Source organism: Eulemur rufifrons, chromosome 23 (assembly GCF_041146395.1).
Source record: "Eulemur rufifrons isolate Redbay chromosome 23, OSU_ERuf_1, whole genome shotgun sequence".
NCBI lineage: Eukaryota > Metazoa > Chordata > Mammalia > Primates > Lemuridae > Eulemur > Eulemur rufifrons.
The window spans coordinates 2,570,005-2,587,644 of record NC_091005.1 but is presented as its reverse complement, the minus strand read 5'-3'; the positions used below and the strand labels follow the sequence as shown (position 1 = coordinate 2,587,644).

The 17,640-nt window shown below is 51.8% G+C and overlaps 1 protein-coding gene across 2 annotated transcripts in view; it reads left to right on the top strand.

Moving 5' to 3' along the window:
- Positions 1 to 613: 613 nt before the first annotated feature.
- KIAA0513 (KIAA0513 ortholog) overlaps positions 614 to 17,640 on the top strand; it is a 41,504-nt gene continuing 24,477 nt past the window's right edge. Inside the window, exon 1 of one of the 2 annotated variants that reach the window (XM_069456308.1) lies at positions 614 to 702. The gene's annotated coding sequence lies outside the window, so the exon portion shown is untranslated. The remainder of the gene's footprint in view (positions 703 to 17,640) is intronic. The other variant, XM_069456307.1, reaches the window with a different exon arrangement.

Below are 17,640 nucleotides of genomic sequence, written 5' to 3'. Positions count from 1 at the left end.
TTCCTCTGGAACTAAAAAAGCTTCCATAGGCTGCGCTTCTACTTCTTACTATTTTGTTGTTGTTGTTGTTGAAGAGAGGTAGGAGAAATAAATGAGATGCAGACAGGCCTAGAACTTTGGAGCCGCGGAAGTGCAATCTGCTAGCCCTTAAGTCGCCCCCTTTCAACACATAAACCGAGCTGAGAGTGCCCGTGTGTGCACCCTCGCCGGACGGACTTTACTGGCTTGGTGGTCAATGTGACTTCGCCGTGGCTCCGGGACACGGTGGGAAGGGGCTCGCCTGCTTTAAAGGTGGGGACACCCAGGACCGCGAGGCAACCGGAACCAGACCGTGTTTCCCGGCTCCGTGCGTCCCCCCTGCCCCCCATCACCGAGCAGCCCACCCCTTCGCGAGCAGAAAGGCCTGCCCCGCCCCCCCGACTGCCCCGGAGCGCGGGAACACCCGGGGCTCAGCCGGGCCCGCGCGCTCCCACGGGGCGGGGCAGCCTCCCGCGAGCAGGCTCCGCCCCGTCACGTGACGGCATCGGCCATGGGCGGGCGGGGCCCGCCTCGCGCCTGCGCAGACGGAGTCGGGGGGGCGGGCACGTCGGACTGACTGACAGCTCGCGCCGCGGCGTCTCGGAAGGACCCGGCTGCTCTCGGGCGGCGCAGTCGCCTCAGCCGCGTAGCCGGACAGCGTCCGCCCGCTGCCCGGCCGCCGCGGTGAGAGGGGCCGTGGGGCGGCTTCGGGCTCTCCTGCAGGGCTCGCGAGGGGAGAGCGGGCCCGGGAGAAACCAGGACGGGGCGCTCGGGGGTCCGCAGGGGTGACAGGTGGGAGCGCCGGGGGGCGGCGGGGAGGGCCGGGGGTGACAGGACGCGGGTCCGCGGGGTCCGCGCCTGCGGGAGCTGAGGGGATGGGGACGCGGCGCGGGGGAAGCCGGGAGCCGCTGCTCGCAGGAGGTGTCCCGGGTGACAGATGTCGCCAGATGCTGTCCCCAGGTGGCTTTGGGATGGAGCTGGTTTCTCCAGAGAAGCCTCAGGCTGGGAAAGGCACGCGCGGAGGGGCGCAGGGGGCGGGTGGGAGACGCGTGTCGGGCGCGCGTGCGGGGCGGGCGGAGTGCGGGGAGCGAAGGGGCCCTGGCCGGGCGAGCCTCTAGGTCCCCCGGCTGTTACCGGCGCCCCCTGCTCGCGACGGGCCCGGGCGCGGGCGGCTGGCGGAGGGACGGCGGCGTGAATGCAGCTGCAGAAGCTCAGCTCGGGGCAGCTGGGTCAGGGCATTGGAGCCGTTTCCAGGATCTTTGACAGGACAGGATTTGGTCTTCCCGGAGCTGCGTGCACGGCCCCCCTTCCCAGGGTTGCAGGTTGGTTGGGTTTGGGGAGAGGAAAAGGGGAAGAGGAAAAAGACTTTGCAGTGGGCACTGGCGGCTCCTCCTCCCTGGGTAAGCGCTCGCGTGCGTGCCAACCTGCGGGGTGAGCAGGACTCCGCCTGGGCTGGCACAGGTGGGGCGCCCTGCCGTGGAGGTTGTGGTGAGTCAGTGTTGGAGGCAGGCTGGCAGCCGGCAGGGCCAGGCTGCCTTGGCCGGGCTGCGACCCGGTGCCGTGTCTCAGATTCGTTTAACCGGAGGCAGCCCCCTCCCGAGAAGCAGGGCAGCCCAGATGTCGCACTCTGTTACGCAAAGGAAAGAGAAAAAGGCTCGGTTGTGCTGCGCCCAGCTTCCCCACGTCTCCGCCGGGAAGTGTGTGCTCCCCCATTGCTCGGAGTGTCTCCCTTTGGCTGTCACTTGTGTTTATTTCCACTTTGTTCAGAAATAGGATTGCTTACGCCTTTCAGGCGCCCGACGAAAGGGTATCGAGATGGGCTCACAAGGACAAAGTTGACTCATGAGATTTTCCTTTTCCATTAAAAAAACGAGGATGGCTTTGCACTGGTACGCAGGCACTCTTGGTGACAGGTTTACCTTTAAGCCTCCCGGTGTCACATGCTGATGTTTCCTGCAGTGTCTGTCTTGTGTGTGGGATGTGTCAGCTAATGTGAACATTGGCTGGGTTATGAATATTTGGGGATGTAACATCTAAAGGCAATGAGGAGCGACTCAGTGACGTGAGTAAATCACAGACCTTAAATAATTTGCTACAGAATTCCAGAAAGGGAGAATATCCACAGATACTAGATGTGGTTCTCTTTTTATGACAATAACTTTGTTTCTTCAAAGGTAAATTGATTTATGGTTCCCCCAAATGGCTCTGATGGGGCTTCTTTTAGGACAGTCCTTAGGAAAGGCCTATCGTGGGGTGAATCATGCCGCATGCTTCTCTCTCCCCCCCATGCTCCCGCTTTCTCCTGAAAATTGAAAATAATAAGATTAAAAGAAACACCAAAAGCATCCTGGGGAGATTTAAAAAAAAAAAAAAGTCATGAAAAGTCAACCAGCAGCAGGAAAGATATGCAAAGGGGGGGTAAAATTCCTGTTCCAAGAATACAAAGTGCGTTCACACATAGACTCTTAATTGGTCCGCAGGATAAACTTGGGAGTAATAGGTGGTATTATCATTCCCAAGTCACAGGTGAGGAAACTGAGGCTAAGAGACTTGCCAAGGGCACTTAGCCATGGGGGGCGGGGGGCAAAGCGAAGTGTTAAGCCCAGCTGGCTGACACTAGGTGTACTAGGCCACATTGCCTTGCAGAATGGGATGTGGATGGGTCCCAGCGTATTACCCCTCCCACGAGGGCCCCGAGGCTTTCCCAGGGCCTTGAAGAGCATCCTTCTCCCCGCCACGTGCGGGCTCACTGAGTCAGCCTGGCTTGCTGTGCAGCTGCGCCCTCACCACTTCCCCCACTCCGAGCTTGCGGTAGTCTTCGTCAACTCAGATTTGTTTATGGGTCTTTGAGAAATCTAGTAGGAAGTATGATTGCAAAGAGTGACTTTTGCTCAAGCGTTCTGTGTTTCCAAATAGTCTAGGTGTCTTCAGATGTGTGATGCAAGAGGGCAAAGGAAACTTGCTATAATAGTTTTCCTTGTCCCCCGCCCGGAAGAGAAATGCAGTGGTTGTGAAACCTAAGGAGGTGACCCAGTAGTTTTGTTTGTTCTAATCGTTTTTTTATATGTGGCATTGTGTGGGTTGTGGTGACACTTTTTTTTTTTTTTTTTCCCCAAATAGGGCACAGATGTTCTCATTAGGGAAGAACAGGCTTTCGTCCCATTTTCTAGATCTGGGCATCACAAAAAGGACTTCCAGGAGGAGGTTGCCTGATAGATGTTTCAGCAGGTCAGTGGCATAAAGCAGAACTGAAACCCAAAGCAACCCTGGGGCACGTCAGAAGCGTGGGTCTGGGATGAAAAAGCATGCAGTCTACCCCGTGCTTAGAACATTGCGTTCCTTTCTGGACATCACATTTAATGAAGGGCATAGGGAAACATCAAGCACATCCATTGGAAACTGTTACAGTGGCGAATGAATTAGACCTGGTTGAGCCTGGAGAATCCTGGGAGCCCTGGTGACAGAAGTTCAGGGCTGTCATTTGTTCAACTCATTCTGTAGAGTCCAAGAACCAAAGGACAGGTTATAAAGACTTGTTTTAAGAACTTGATCATACCACAGTGACCATTTAAAAACTGTGAGTCAAGTCACATCTCTCCCCAGTGGCTTCCCAGTGCTCTCGGGATGAAGCTCAGGCTCCTTACCCTGGTCTCCTCGGGTGGCCGTGCAGGTGCTGGCTGGCCTGGCCTGTTTCTCTAGCTCCATCAGCTACTGCTTTCTCACTCACAAAGGGCCCGCCTTCTTTCTGTGCCTTGAGCAGGCGGAGATCACTCTGCCTCAGGGCCTTTGCACTGGCTATTCCTCCTGCTACAGTTCCCCATGGCTAGCTCCCTGTCATTCAGGTCACTGTTCCCATACCACATCCTTCGTGAGACCTTCCCTACTAATCAAAGTAACGTACCTTTTTCCTCTCACTCTGTCATATTACAGTGTTTTATTTTCTTCATAACAGTGTCAGAAATGACCTTATTTACTTGAGAATGCTTTTATTATCTGTTTCCCATTTGCCACTGTGCCAACAGGGCACAAAACAGTGCCTGCCATGTAGTAGGTACTCAATAAATGTTTGCTGAATGATGTTTATGACAGGCCTTTTCAAAGATGGGAGGAATTGCTGCTTTGGTAGATATTCAGTTAGTTTTCTATTGCTAGAGACAAACAGGCTGGCAAGCTGACCACTGGGCGAGAGGATTCAAGCGCTGGATGGATAGTAAAACCAGGGAACGTGTATTCATTTCCTAGAGCTGCTGTGACACAGTACCACAAACTAGGTGGCTTACAACAACAGAAGTCGATTCTCTCACAGTTCCGGAGACCAGAAGTCCAAAAGTAAGGTATCCACAGGGTTGTTTCCCTCTGGGGACTCAGAGGGAGACTGTGCCTCTCTTCCTGGCTCCTCTTGGTTGCTGGCGATCCGTGGTGTCCCTTGCTCGCAGCTGCGTAACTCCAGCCTCTGCGTCTGTGGTCACACGGCCTTCCGCCTGTGCCTGTGTCTCTGGATCTCCTCTGCTTATAGGGACACCAGTCAGATTGGATTCAGGGGCCACCCTACTCCATTATGATCTCGTCCTAACGAATTATGTCCATAGACCCTATTTCCAAATAAGTTCACCCACAGGTTCCAGGACTTAGGACTCAACATATCTTTTTTTTGAGGGGGGACACAATTCAACCCATAACACCTTCCAACTTGAAGATGCACTGACATTTTAGAGAGAAACATTGGCAGGAGGTGCTGGGTTATTTTTAGGGATGATGACAGGGATTTAGATGTTTTTGTGGAAAGCATCCATGATCCTTAGAAAGTGTCAATCTACGTGCTTCGCAGGTGAGAAGAGTGAGGGTCAGGGCAGCTGAGTGACTTGCTCAGGGCTGGGCAGCTGGCGGTGGCAGGGTGGCCATTTGACTGCGAGGCCTGCGGTCTCCCCACCCCGCCCCGTGCCTGCTGGCAGGGACGCGGCAGCTGCTTGAGGCCAGGATGCGGATTTCTCTAGTGGCCTCTGCAGGGGCCCCGGAGAGATGATTCCCTTCCTTGGTGTTTTGCTTACCCTGTCCCTGTCGTGGAGGAATAGCCCATTGACGTCCAGCAGGGAAATAAGTGGTGCCTCTGGATAGGATGCCCCGGCGTTGGCCCTCGAGCTTCCAGCGCTGGCAGAAGCCATGTGCTCCCTTGCCGTGATTCTGATGGGCTGTTTGCTAAGGCATTGAGAGGTCTGGGTTCCAGAGTCTCAAGTTTTTACAAAGAATGAGCCATCGGAGAGGTCACAGTTCTTCACTGGAGGTGGGGGTGGGTCAGAGCAGGGCGGGCCACCAGCTGACTCACCTGGTGACTTGTACCTGCACCTTCAGAGACCCTCTGTTGCTGGCTCTGTCCAACTCAGATACCCAATATGCCCTCCTCTCATTTTATTGTATTTATTTTTATGTTTGGTAAATTATGCAGATGGTATCAAATTCAAATGATGCAGAAAGATGTCGAGTGTAGTTCCTGCCCCTCCTTTCTCCCCTCCCCCACAGCATTCTGCCGGTGTCTTGCGTCTCCTTCCAGAGCGCCGAACGTCCTTTTCATGTCCCCAGTTGTCATCACCCCTCAGCCCCAGGCGGTGCTTGCCACCCCTACTTTCAGTCCTTCCTCTCTCCTGCCTTCTCACAACCCCCTTCTGCTGCGACCTGCCAGCTGATTTGCCCCCCGTGTTAGAGCTGATGACAATACTCCTGCCCGGGAGTGTTATCTTGGGAAGGAAGATGCTTAGGAGAAGTGAATCTGTAATGGTGAAATTTGGGGCAAGCGTGTGGGGAACGTGCTTGTGCTTGTGCTTGTGGGGTGGTTTTTTCAGTCACTTGCCGTAAACTTTGCTAGGTAGGGTTCGCCCCGACCACGGGCAAGTGCAAAGGACTCACAGGGAAAAGTGAGAGGGGCGGTTTATGTCAGGTTGCCGAGGTATGGCTGGTATTTACTGGGTTTACCCTGCGCCATGCCCAGCAATGTGCCAGGTGCCTTATGGGGTTGTCACTTTAGCCCTTGCAAAAGCAGTATGAGGTGGCCACTGTCACAATGCCCATTTCTCAGGTGGGAACACCGAGGCATGGAGAGGGGTAGTTTGCTTCCACCGCCCAGCGTGCAAGGGCAGCGCCAGTGCTCGGCCCAGGTCTTTTGCATTTCCACTTTGCTGCTTCTCCCCGCCACCGTCAGGGCACGCCTGGGACAGGTGCTTGGGAGGATGCTGGTGCCCTTGTCCCCTGCCCCATGCCTGTGCACCCGCCTCTGCACCTTCCCGAGAGCTGTCGGCTCTCCTGCTTCCTCTCAGCCCTCTTATTTCCGCCTGACTTTCAAAGCCGCATCAGCCCCCCACCCCGCATGCCAGGATGTCTTCCTGCAGCCCCCGGCCCTCCAGCATGCACGGCAGTGCTTGTTCTGCCGCGGTCCCAGCGCGGGCGCCTGTCTCTGGCTGTCGTCCACCGCTCTTCTCCCTGGGTGGATCAGAAGCTGCTCCCGCAGGGCCTCACTCAGGTCTTGCTCGCTCCTCCTTTCCCACGGCCTAGCCTGGCGCCCGCTCAGAGCGGGTGATGGAGAAACCCTCAAGTGTTCCAGGCGGCCGGCGCTTGCGACCCCAGTCCCCATCCTGGCCTTGCTGCTGGCATGTGCTGCCTGGCTCTGTGGAGACCCTCATCTCCTGGGCTCCGGCCTCCCAAGTCATGACCTCCTCTCCCTCACGCTGCTCAGTGTTTAAACAGCCTTCTTTCTTTTAACAGCTTGTTGAGGTATGTTTTGCATAGTATAAAATTCCCCGTTTCCAGTGTAAAATTCAGTGATTTTTTAGTAACTTTACTGAGTGGTGCTACCATCACCATAATCTAATTTTAGAATGTTTCCATCATCCCATAAAAGAAACCCCATCCCCATTAGCAGTCACTCTGTCCAGCCCCCCAGCCCCTGACAGCCACTAATCCACTTTCTGTCTCTATGGATTTGCCTGTTCTGGACATTTCACATAAATTTGTGGCCTTTGGAACTAGAGTCAGTTTTAGTTCATGCCTGTTGGAGCATGTATCAGTGCTTTGTCCTTTTTGTGGTAGGTGCTTTTGTTATTCTTTGTCCTGGGAGAGAGTAACAGTGTCTTTTAGCCACTCACAGACCTGCCTTTGGCTGTGGGGTGGGCGAGCGAGTGATAGCGCCACTGGGTGTCCTTGTGTACTAGACCACAGTCTTGCGTGACTGTCCTCTTCCTGTCCAGGACCCAATCCAGGGGACTACGTTGCGTGTAGTTGTCCCATCTGCCCAGTCCCCTCTGCCCTGGAACAGTTCCCACCTCTCTTTGTCTCATGTGTGGTTTGGCAGCGCCCGTGTGACACGGTGTTTTTGTGGCTCTCCACAGGAAAGCGATGTAGAGGCAGCGTGTGTGCGTGTGTGTGTGTGTGTGTGTGTGTGTGTGGGTGTGGGTGTGTGGGGTCAGTGTCGCACAGCAGAGGAAGAACCTCGTAAGAAAAACCTGCTTTTGTTTTCAGGGGCTCTCTGGCCTTATTCTAGAAACATTCGCCTGCCTCTTAACAGTCAGAAATGAATAGCCAAGACCCATTGCACTGTGGGAATAATTCCCAACAGAGGCTGAGATGGTAAATTGGGAAAAACAGGAGAGAAAAGGGGTTATTTTTTTTTTTGTTCATTACTGAATCCACTTAGGAAAGCACGTGCCTGGTACAGACCCTCTTCTTCAGTGACATCCTTTTCTGCACCAGGTGTGTTCTGGGACATTTTCTGGCCTGTGCATCACAGCCAGGCGTGACTCAGAGCAGATGACTCACTGTGGCAAAGATGACCAGCGAGCTGTGGAAGGAGTAGGAATCTGCAGACAGGGGAACAAATGGAAAATGCCAGAGCAAATGTCCTCGAATGGCTGCTGTGCAGCCGACATCCTCCAATTAGGGGTGTGGGTGAACCGGGGGAGCTGAGATGAAAAGTGGGGCCCAGTAATAAGGGGTGAAAGCCTGGTGAGAGAAGAGAACCACGTCTGAGTTAGTCACCATCCAGAATGAAGTAAAAGAATTAAATGAGGTCAAAGCAATGTCAAACCTATGACACCCTCCCCCAGATGTTGTTTTTTTTTTTTTTTTTTGAGACAGAGTCTCACTCTGTTGCCCAGAGTAGAGTGCTGTGGCGTCAGCCTAGCTCACAGCAACCTCAAACTCCTGGGCTCAAGCGATCCTCCTTCCTCAGCCTCCCAAGTAGCTGGGCTATAGTTGAGCGCCACGACGCCTGGCTAATTGTTCTATTTTTTTAGTAGAGACAGAGTCTCGCTCTTGCTCAGGCTGGTCCCGAACTCCTGAGCTCAAGCGATCCTCCCACCTCGAACTCCCAGAGTACTGGGATTACAGGCATGCGCCACCACACCCGGCCCTCCCAAATGTTTTTAAACTTAATTTGTGGTGGTTCGAAGGAAATAGAAAACCAGTTAATAAAGTAAAATTAATCAAATACCCTCTCTGCTCTGTGAGAGGCAGATTATGTTGAACTTCATTACAGAACAAGACCATGCCTAGAAGCCTGAGGCTCAATTTGGATCATAAAAAATACTTGTCTGCTTTTGTGGAGGAAAAGTTTTCTACATCATAGGACATTTAATGTAAGTAGAATTAACAAACTCACGCATGCTATGGGAAGAGTAGCATCTCTGATTTCAGCTCCCACCCTCTCCCAAGGAACCTGCCCAGGGAGCTGGAGTGGCCCATGGCGGAGGGGTCCCACGGGGTCGCTGCTGCCCACTCGGTGGGCCTGCTTCTGTCCCTGCTGGCATGCCAGTCCACCCCGCCTCGCGGCAGCCAGAGTGAGGCATCTTGCCAAAATCGAGCTCAGGTCATGGTCCCTGGATTCAAACCCTCGGCTACTGTCCCATTGCTCCCGGGCAATCCCAAGTCCTTGACTTGGCCTCCAGGTCCCTGCCTCGGTGGGCCAGTCCCTCCGGCCCTTCCAGCCTCATCTCCTTCCTGCTCCCTTTGTGCGCCCCCCAGAGCCACATCGCCTGTCTCTTCATGGAATGGGCCAGTCCCTTCCCATGGCAGAGCATTGACCTTGCTGTGTCCCTGGGTGGGGACCCTCGGCCCCCAGATGGTCGTGAGGGAGCTCTTTCTCTGGCTGAAGGAGCGCCCTGTGTCCCGCCAGTTCCCCTAACCCAGCACAGTCCAGCAGAAATACAGGGTGAGCCACGTGTGTCTTTGCAAATCTTCTAGCAGCCACATTCAACAAGTTAGGGAAACCAGCAAAATTAATTTTGTTCATAGATTTCATTTAACCCATTTCCACACATAATCAACATAAGAATTAGATGGTTGATATTTTACATTCTCTTTTTTTATATGAAGTCTGCAATCTGGTGTGGTCAGCATGTCTCAACCTGAATAAGTCACATTCCATGGGCTCAATAGCTCCATGTGGCCAGTGGCTACATAGTGGACGGTGCAGCTCTAACCTCTTAAATACTTTTATTGATTGATTGCTGAATGGATTGTGCCTGAATTTTTTTTTATTCATAGCACTGATGATGGACGCTAATGATTTCTTTGTTTACTTCTTTGCTCTTTGACTAGAACATAAGTTCCCCGAGGGCTGGGCTTTTGTTCCCCTGGAACAATGCCTGGGACACTAAATGCTCAGTGATACTCGTTGGATAACTAGATAGATGCACAGCCAAAGGTGACGTGCACGACTCTCCCTGCCCTTCCGGGGGCAGCTGAGTCCGTGCCGCTGGGAGGCTGTTCTAACCGGGGCGATGTGATGTAACAAAATGCTGCTTTATGTGGGGATTTGTGTATCATCCAAGGTCTGTTATCATTACTCCTCGTTGGTTTTATTTTTTGCATGACAGTGCTACTAAAGAGAGAAGGGTTTGCAACAGGAAGCGATTCAAAGGACCAAGTGTCTCTAGAGCCGTTGCTGCCTAGAGTTAATAGAGGTCAGGAATTTTCAGCTGGGGCAACACCTGGAGAGAGTTTTGATTGTCACAGCTGGGAGGTGCTTCTGGCATCTACTAGGGAGAGGCCAGGGACGCCCCGAAGCATCCGTACTGGGCAGGACAGCCCCCACCACAGCCCAGACGAGGATACTGCCGTGTGGAGAAGCCTGGACGATTGTCGTGCACGTTTATGCTGTCTCAGAGTTGCCTCTGGGAACATCTGGAAGGTTATTAGTCTCCGGAAACTTGACAGGCTCCGTGCAGCCCTGGTCTTTTCATTCTCTTCTCTCTGTTCAGATTAAACGTCTCCAACCTAGCAACTCTCTTCCTAAAACAGACCGAAATGGGAGCTGCCTCCAGCTAAAGCATTTGAGATGAAAGAAAATTGGCTCCATGTTTAAACCGTGAATTAGGATTCTGCAGAAAGGACATCTAGAGAAGCCTGGACCCTGAGATCTGTGGATCAATACACTCACGGCAGCCCTTGAAAGCTGTTGAGATCCCGGCAGAGCAGCGGCAGAAACCTCTTTCTTCTCACTCACATGCAAGTAACATCTGCCAACACCACCGTTTCCCGGCTCCTACAAAACACGCTTTCATGTACCAAATCAAGATTAAAGTGCAGAATTATATGTATTTTAATTCTTGTTAGGCCGGGCGTGGTGGCTCACGCCTGTAATCCTAGCACTCTGGGAGGCCGAGGTGGGCGGATCGTTTGAGCTCAGGAGTTCCAGACCAGCCTGAGCAAGAGCGAGACCCCATCTCTACTAAAAATAGAAAGAAATTATATGGACAGCTAAAAATATATATAGAAAAAATTAGCCGGGCATGGTGGTGCATGCCTGTAGTCCCAGCTACTCGGGAGGCTGAGACAGGAGGATCGCTTGAGCTCAGGAGTTTGAGGTTGCTGTGAGCTAGGCTGACGCCATGGCACTCACTGTAGCCTGGGCAACAGAGTGAGACTCTGTCTCAAAAAAAAAAAAAAAAAAAAAAAAATTCTTGTTATATATTAAGGTCCCCCCAAATGAGAATTCAGCTCCCCTTTTATTATGGGTAGAAAAGTGATTGATTATATATGTTTTAATTTTAACGTTTGGTGGAATACTTCTAAATATAAACTGAAGTTGTGCTAGATTAGGTGATATTTTTTATCCTTCCCGACTCTCCAACTAGGTCTGAATAAGTCTGAATTAGCCGTGTGGGGGATATCAAACCACCTCACGCCTGCGGCTTTGCGCCAACTGTTTTCTCTGTCCGGAATATCTTCCCTTGTCTGCCTGGCAGGCTCAGGCTTTGAAACAATGCAGTCTTTTCGATCTCTCCTGGCAGAACTGAGCGTTCCTCCTGTGCTCCCATGGCGTCTGCGTCCTGGACTGCAGCACTCGTCACACTGCTGTGATCGTCTGTGCGTGTCTCTCTCTAGATTGCATTTGGGAAAGGAAGGGCTGTATCCTAGTCATCTTTGTCTCCCCGGGACTCATCACAGTTCGGGGTACCTGGCTTCATAAGTGGTTGCCAAACCAGTGACTTGTACCCTACAAAGTAGCACCTTTCATCTGTCTCCTCGGGCACTGCCTCCATCCAAAAAGAGCCAACCACCATGTGACTTCGTAGACATGATGTCACCCTGTCACTTCACTCCCTGGGTCTTGACGTCCCCCTCTTTAAACTATTCCCGTGAGTCTGTACCTCTTCCCCTCCACCTCCCACTCCCTGTCCCTTTCTTACCTGTCTGCCAACCCCCCACCCATTTTCCAGAAGCCAGAAGTCTCATCTCACCCTAGTATCTCGGGTTCTGTTTGAGTAAAACAAAGTCTAGCATTAGTGCATGGCTGTTTTGTTCCCACTCCTTTGCAAGGATCCTTTATTCTCTTATTGCTATTTCAAAATCATTCAGCTTCTTTTGTTAGGCACTGAATAACTTCTGGGAAAGCCCAGCATTCGTGGGGAAAAGTGCTGAGCCCTCCTTATTTGCCAGTCTCTACTAAAGTAGGGATTAGAAATCTTCAGGTGCTTTGGATGAAATATCAAATTGCCAAATCTGATGTTGCCTGTATCACTTCCGAGTGGGAAGACCTATAGACTGGGTGTTTTTCCACATCATTGGTATGGGGAGTGTTGGTCCACATGGGTCTACTGCAGCTATTTAGGGTCTTTATCCATGCCCAAATTAGCAGATGAGGGGGAGGGTCCTGTTCCAAACCCCCAGTATGCCGAGGCTATGCCTCAGGCCCCACTTGGGTTTATCCAGACTCCTCATTTTAGCTCCGTAGCCTCAGGCAACTGTTTAATCTTTCCAAGCTTTAAAGTTTCTTCATTCATAAAATGGGGATAATAATAGACTTGGCTCTCACGTTACAGAGAAATAAATTAGATAATTAGTGTAGAGCATTGGCTTAGTGCCTGGTGTGTAGTGGGCAGACAATAAATGTGCGTTGTAATTATTATCTAATTATTTAAAAGTATTAAATAATAATAATACTTAGCATTATGGAAAAGAACAGTCCAAACCCGCTTGGCTCTCACACCGTTGCCGTTCGCTGGAGCAGCAGCAGCAGGCAGCTGGCTTTGACTTTCCGCAGGGCACCTGATCCCAGGCGTCGCAGCGGCACTCCGAGGTGTGGCCGAATGTTTCATAAGGTCGCGTGACAGGTAGGAACAGTGACTGTTTTGAAATGTCTGAAAATGCCATCCTTTTATTCAAATATGAGCGTCTAAGGAGAGAAAATTTTTAGAAAAGTGTGATTGTATATAACTTCTATACTGGGTGGTACAAGCATCTTTAAAACATTTGCTACAAAAGCCCTCTCATTTCACGCCTCAGACCACGCTGTAACATTACCGACGCTGTCATTAGATCCGGCAGTGCCCAGCGTAGAGCTGCTGTGGGATGGCGGCGCATCCCCTCTGCATTTGGCCACCGGAGAGCTGCGTGGGCAGCTTTGACCAGCTCCAGACTGCGGAGTGCCCTGACCACCAGCCAGAGATGACAGGTGTCACGGTAGGCGGGGATGGACACGAGTGGCCTTTAAGCAGAAGGCTCAGTGTGGCCTGCCGGGCAATCGCTGGGCCCGGGAGGATTTGTTGCCTCTTCTCCCACGGAGACACAAGTGTCCTCTGCACACAGCTGTTTGCTGCAGCCCTTCACTGGGCCAGGGGGAGCCCAGCGCCGAGCCCAAAGAGAATGGAGGTTGGTTCAGGTCCGTCCTCCCTCCCTCGGGTCTCTGGAGAAGGCTCAGGTCCTACATCTGTTAGGGAGCCTGTCTCACTCCAGTGATTCTGGGCCGCTGTCTCAGACCAAGGGTTGGGGCAATATTCATTTATTTTGCCAAATAACCTGAAAGGATGGAAGGCCAAGTCCGTCTCTGCCCACACCGAGCTCAGCTGCTCCCACGGCCAGTTGCATCCTGTCGTTGGAGAAGTGCAGCTGCTGCCCAGGGCGGGTCCTGACGTCGGGTTACAGCGGAGCCGCTCAGTCAGTTGACACTGAGAACTGAGGGAAGACACCTGTCGGCACCTTCCATCTCAGTGCCTTAAACTCGAGGGCTCAGGAAATGACTCAGGAATTACCCGTGATAAATTAAACTTAGTAAAGTGCAAAATGCGGCCCCCAGGTGCTTGTGGAGGTGACTTTTGAGTTGGGACTTGAGACAACTCGAAAAACGCAAGAAATTCGAAGACGTCGCCTCTGGAGGGCTGATGATTTACAGCCATGGTTGTCCTTTCTCTCCACCCTGGTCCGCTCGGCTGACTGAACTCTTGGGGCCTTCTGCTTCTCGGCAGTGTGGTAGAGTGGGATTTGTTCTGGAGCCTTCTGTACCGTTGCTGAGTCAAGGGCAGCAGAGACACTGGCCCGTGCTCCGTGCGGTGGAGCCTGCCTCTTCCGCTGCTGTGCCCCAGCTCTCAGCAAGAGCCTGGCCCGTCACAGTGGTTCAGAAATAGACCCAAGGAAGCCACAGTTTTGTGAGGTCATCTTCGTGGAGAACTTAACCCGTCCTGTTCTCCCACCGAGTTGAGGAACAGCAGAGGGTCTCTTGTCCCTTTTTCCTGTGAACTGTGAACTAATTTAGGTGTTTCCTTCTTCCTGGAGGTCAGAAAACAGGACTTATCTTCGGGTATAACCATTACGACAGTTGCAGTGGAGAAAAACTGCATGAAGCCTCATGGAATGTTCCTCGGAAGGGAAATGACAAGACATCCTACAGGGCCCTGTTAGTACCCTGTTAACAAGCAGACGTCCCCCTTCCACTTTGGCCTCTCTAAAAAGGAGATGCCACAGGACCGTTCCGGTGGGTGCTGGCTGCCACCTCGCTAGAACTGCCCGGGCAGGCTCAGCTCTCCCTCTGAGCTGCGCAGACAGTCCACTCCCTCCTCACTCATGGCCCTCTCACATTTGAAGACCCCTGTCTTGTCTCCCCCCACCCCCACCCCCCAGCACTGTAAATTTCCTCGACTTTCTCACCTGCTCTCGAGATGGTTAGACTCCCTGACGATGCTGGCGGGTTTTGGTTTGGTGTTTTGGATGCTTTCCAGACTCTGAGTAGTTCCCCCCTTTTCTTTTCATCTTTTTTAAAAGTCTGACAAACATTTACTAAATGAACGTGCCTTTGTAAGTTTGTTATTTTCTCTAAAGCGATGAATCCTGACAGGTTGCTGTGGACTTAGGATTGAGGAAGACAAGGAGTATTGATTCTCAGACGTGGTCACCCACAGTGGTGCTGTGGGAAGGGAAGTTGATCATTCGTTCCAGGGCGTGGAGGTCAGACTGTTCTGGGAGCAGTCTGCCCAGCGGAACTGGAGTTGAGTGACATTCTCGCCGTGGTTTTGGGTCAGGTACTTCTGTGAGTGCGTCTGAAGGTCAGCTTGTTTGTTGTTTTTGTTAGCGTCATGTTGACTCATAGCAAGCCGACCATTAAGGAGCTGTCTGTCTGTATTGTACTTGTGTAACTCTGGATCAAAATGTCAGACGACCTCGCTAGTCATGTGTGAGCAGAAACCATGTTGTCTCCACATCACGCCGGGCACGCAGAAGGCGCTCGGCCAATGCCCAGCGAATGGACAAATTTCTTAGCAAGAGGCGGCTTTTAGACCCAGCCCACTGCCACGGTCTGCCAGCGTCCTCTGGGTCCCAGTTGTGTCATTCTCTAACTATCCCTCTCAGCTTATGTTTCCTGTGTTCTCCATCAACGTGTTATTTGCATTCAAATCTGAGTAATTAATGAAGACACAGGCTAGAGCCTGTGCTGATGTTTGCGCCATGAGAGGTGGAGACATCTTTCCACGTTGACTCTCTGGGCAAGGCGGCTCGGCCACCCTAATTCATCAGACGCAAGACCATCGGTTGTAAGACTCGCCATTATTTTATGCTCTCCTAGAAAAGTAAGCACTGCCCATTAAAGTATCGCGCATGTTTTCTTATCACTTAGAATTTTTATTTCATCCTTACTGAAGGAATAGCCTTTAGAATTACTTAGACATAGATTATTATTGCATGTCACTCTTCTCTATAATAAAGAAGAAAATATAAGCAAAATAAATGGGTTGAAATACTTCTAAAGCTTCTTCACAGCCTGAGGCCCGTGTTTCTGAAGCTGTCGCAGCACCGTGGAAGTCGTGGGTTTCTGTGCCGTGTTATCCTGCAACGTGTTCTTTCCAGAATGCTCCGGAGGGCACAGGGGACTGGTGACATTCTGTGTCCTGGGGCAGGTGGTGGTTACATGGGCATATTCACTTTGTGGAGATTCACTGAGCGGTATGATTATGATTTTGCACTTTATGTATTTATTTTTTTAATTGCTTTAAAGAAGAAAAGGAGGGGGCCCACTCTTCTCTCCAGTGACAGCTGTGTCATGATGGGGCTCGTTGAAAGCAGCAGTAAGACATATCTGGTTTCAGAGACCTTAAAATGCAAAAGGAAAAAAAAAAAGTGCACCTTAGGATAATGAAATACAGTGTTTATAAATGCACTTAATGACACAGTGTTTAGGCCACGTTTTTCTGCCTTGTCCTCAAAGACAGTGAGTTTAGGGACCTTGCTAAAACGCAGTGTTCTCTTTCTGCAGCTCAGACTGTGGATTCTGCTTTGCTCTCCGAGTCTGTGGCCCACACAAGGCAGCCGCAGAGCTCGGCCGCGCTGGCTTCCCACCTCAGCCCTCACCACTTCCCTTTCTCGGCACCCGTGAGGCCGCCGTCTAGGTGACATCTTTCTAGGCACTGCCGGCTGGGGTGTCTCAGTCTGCTTCACAGACTCCCCCGCGGCCCCTTTTGAAAACAAGCTCTGCGTCTGCGCTCCTCACCTCTCGGCCCGCCCGTGGTCTTGGTTTTCTCAGAGATACTCGACTTGGCCTTATAGCTACCAATGGGGGAAATCAAGTTTTCACAGCAAGTGGGTTGGATCATAATGTAGTGGTGTTCGCTTGTCAGACACTTCAGTTGACTAAAAGAAATCAGATGACGGTGCGACTTCTGACAGGTACCTCGGAGCAGATATTCAAGTTCACCTACTAGCTAAAAACAGGCAGAGAAGAATGTTTTCCTAAAAGTGTTGCTTCATATTGTTTAAAAACGTCCTTCTCAAATGCTCCATTCGCTAAAAGAAATCAGGTGCTGCAGCATCTCTTTTTTTTTTTTTTTTTTTTCTTTTTTTGAGACAGAGTCTCACTCTGATGCCCGGGCTAGAGTGAGTGCCGTGGCATCAGTCTAGCTCACAGCAACCTCAAACTCCTGGGCTTAAGCGATCCTCCTGCCTCAGCCTCCCGAGTAGCTGGGACTACAGGCATGCGCCACCATGCCCGGCTAATTTTTTGTATATATATATTTTAGTTGTCCATATAATTTCTTTCTATTTTTAGTAGAGATGGGGTCTCACTCTTGCTCAGGCTGGTCTCGAACTCCTGACCTCGAGCGATCCACCCGCCTCGGCCTCCCAGAGTGCTAGGATTACAGGCGTGAGCCACCGCGCCCGGCCATCCGCAGCATCTCTTGACAAGCGTGCTGCCCTCCGCTAGCCAAAGAATCACGTTTCCACAGCAAGGTTAGCTCTTAATGTGCGGGTCTTTCTCTGTCAAACACTCCACCTCACTAGAGCAAGCAGTTCATGGTGCATCGTTTGACAAGTGTGCTTCCTCTGTGTCTAGACCAGATACTCAGCGAGGCCTTGTGGCTGCCAATCGCAAAAAAAAATCACGTTTTCCAGCAGATGAGTTAGGTCATAATGAAATGGCTTTTGCTTGTCAGACTCTGCAGTTCACTTAAAGAAAGCAGAGGGTAATTCATCACCTGACAGGTGTGCCTCTGTTTGTGTAACAGAGCCAGATATTCAAGTTCGCTTAATAGCTACACACAGGAAGAGAGAAACGTTTTCCTAACTCGTGCGTTGGTGCATATTGTCAGACAGGTTCCTTCTCGTGCCTCCAGTGGCGATTCAGAGAGCTCGTCTGTGAGGCTGTGAGCTGTGATTCCCCAGCGGCCAGTGCTGGGAGCCGCCCTGCGAACCGGCGGGGCTCAGGGCCCCCCAGACCTCCGAGCTGGTGCTTGGCAGGGCTGAGGGGCGATCGTGCTTTTCCTCCTCTCCCTGTACCTACCTGCGTCCCCTCCCGGACCTCTCTGGCCCTTCCCTGCACTCGAATGGTTCTGTGCTGCGTCTCTGCTTCCTGGTCCCAAATCGGTTTGCAGC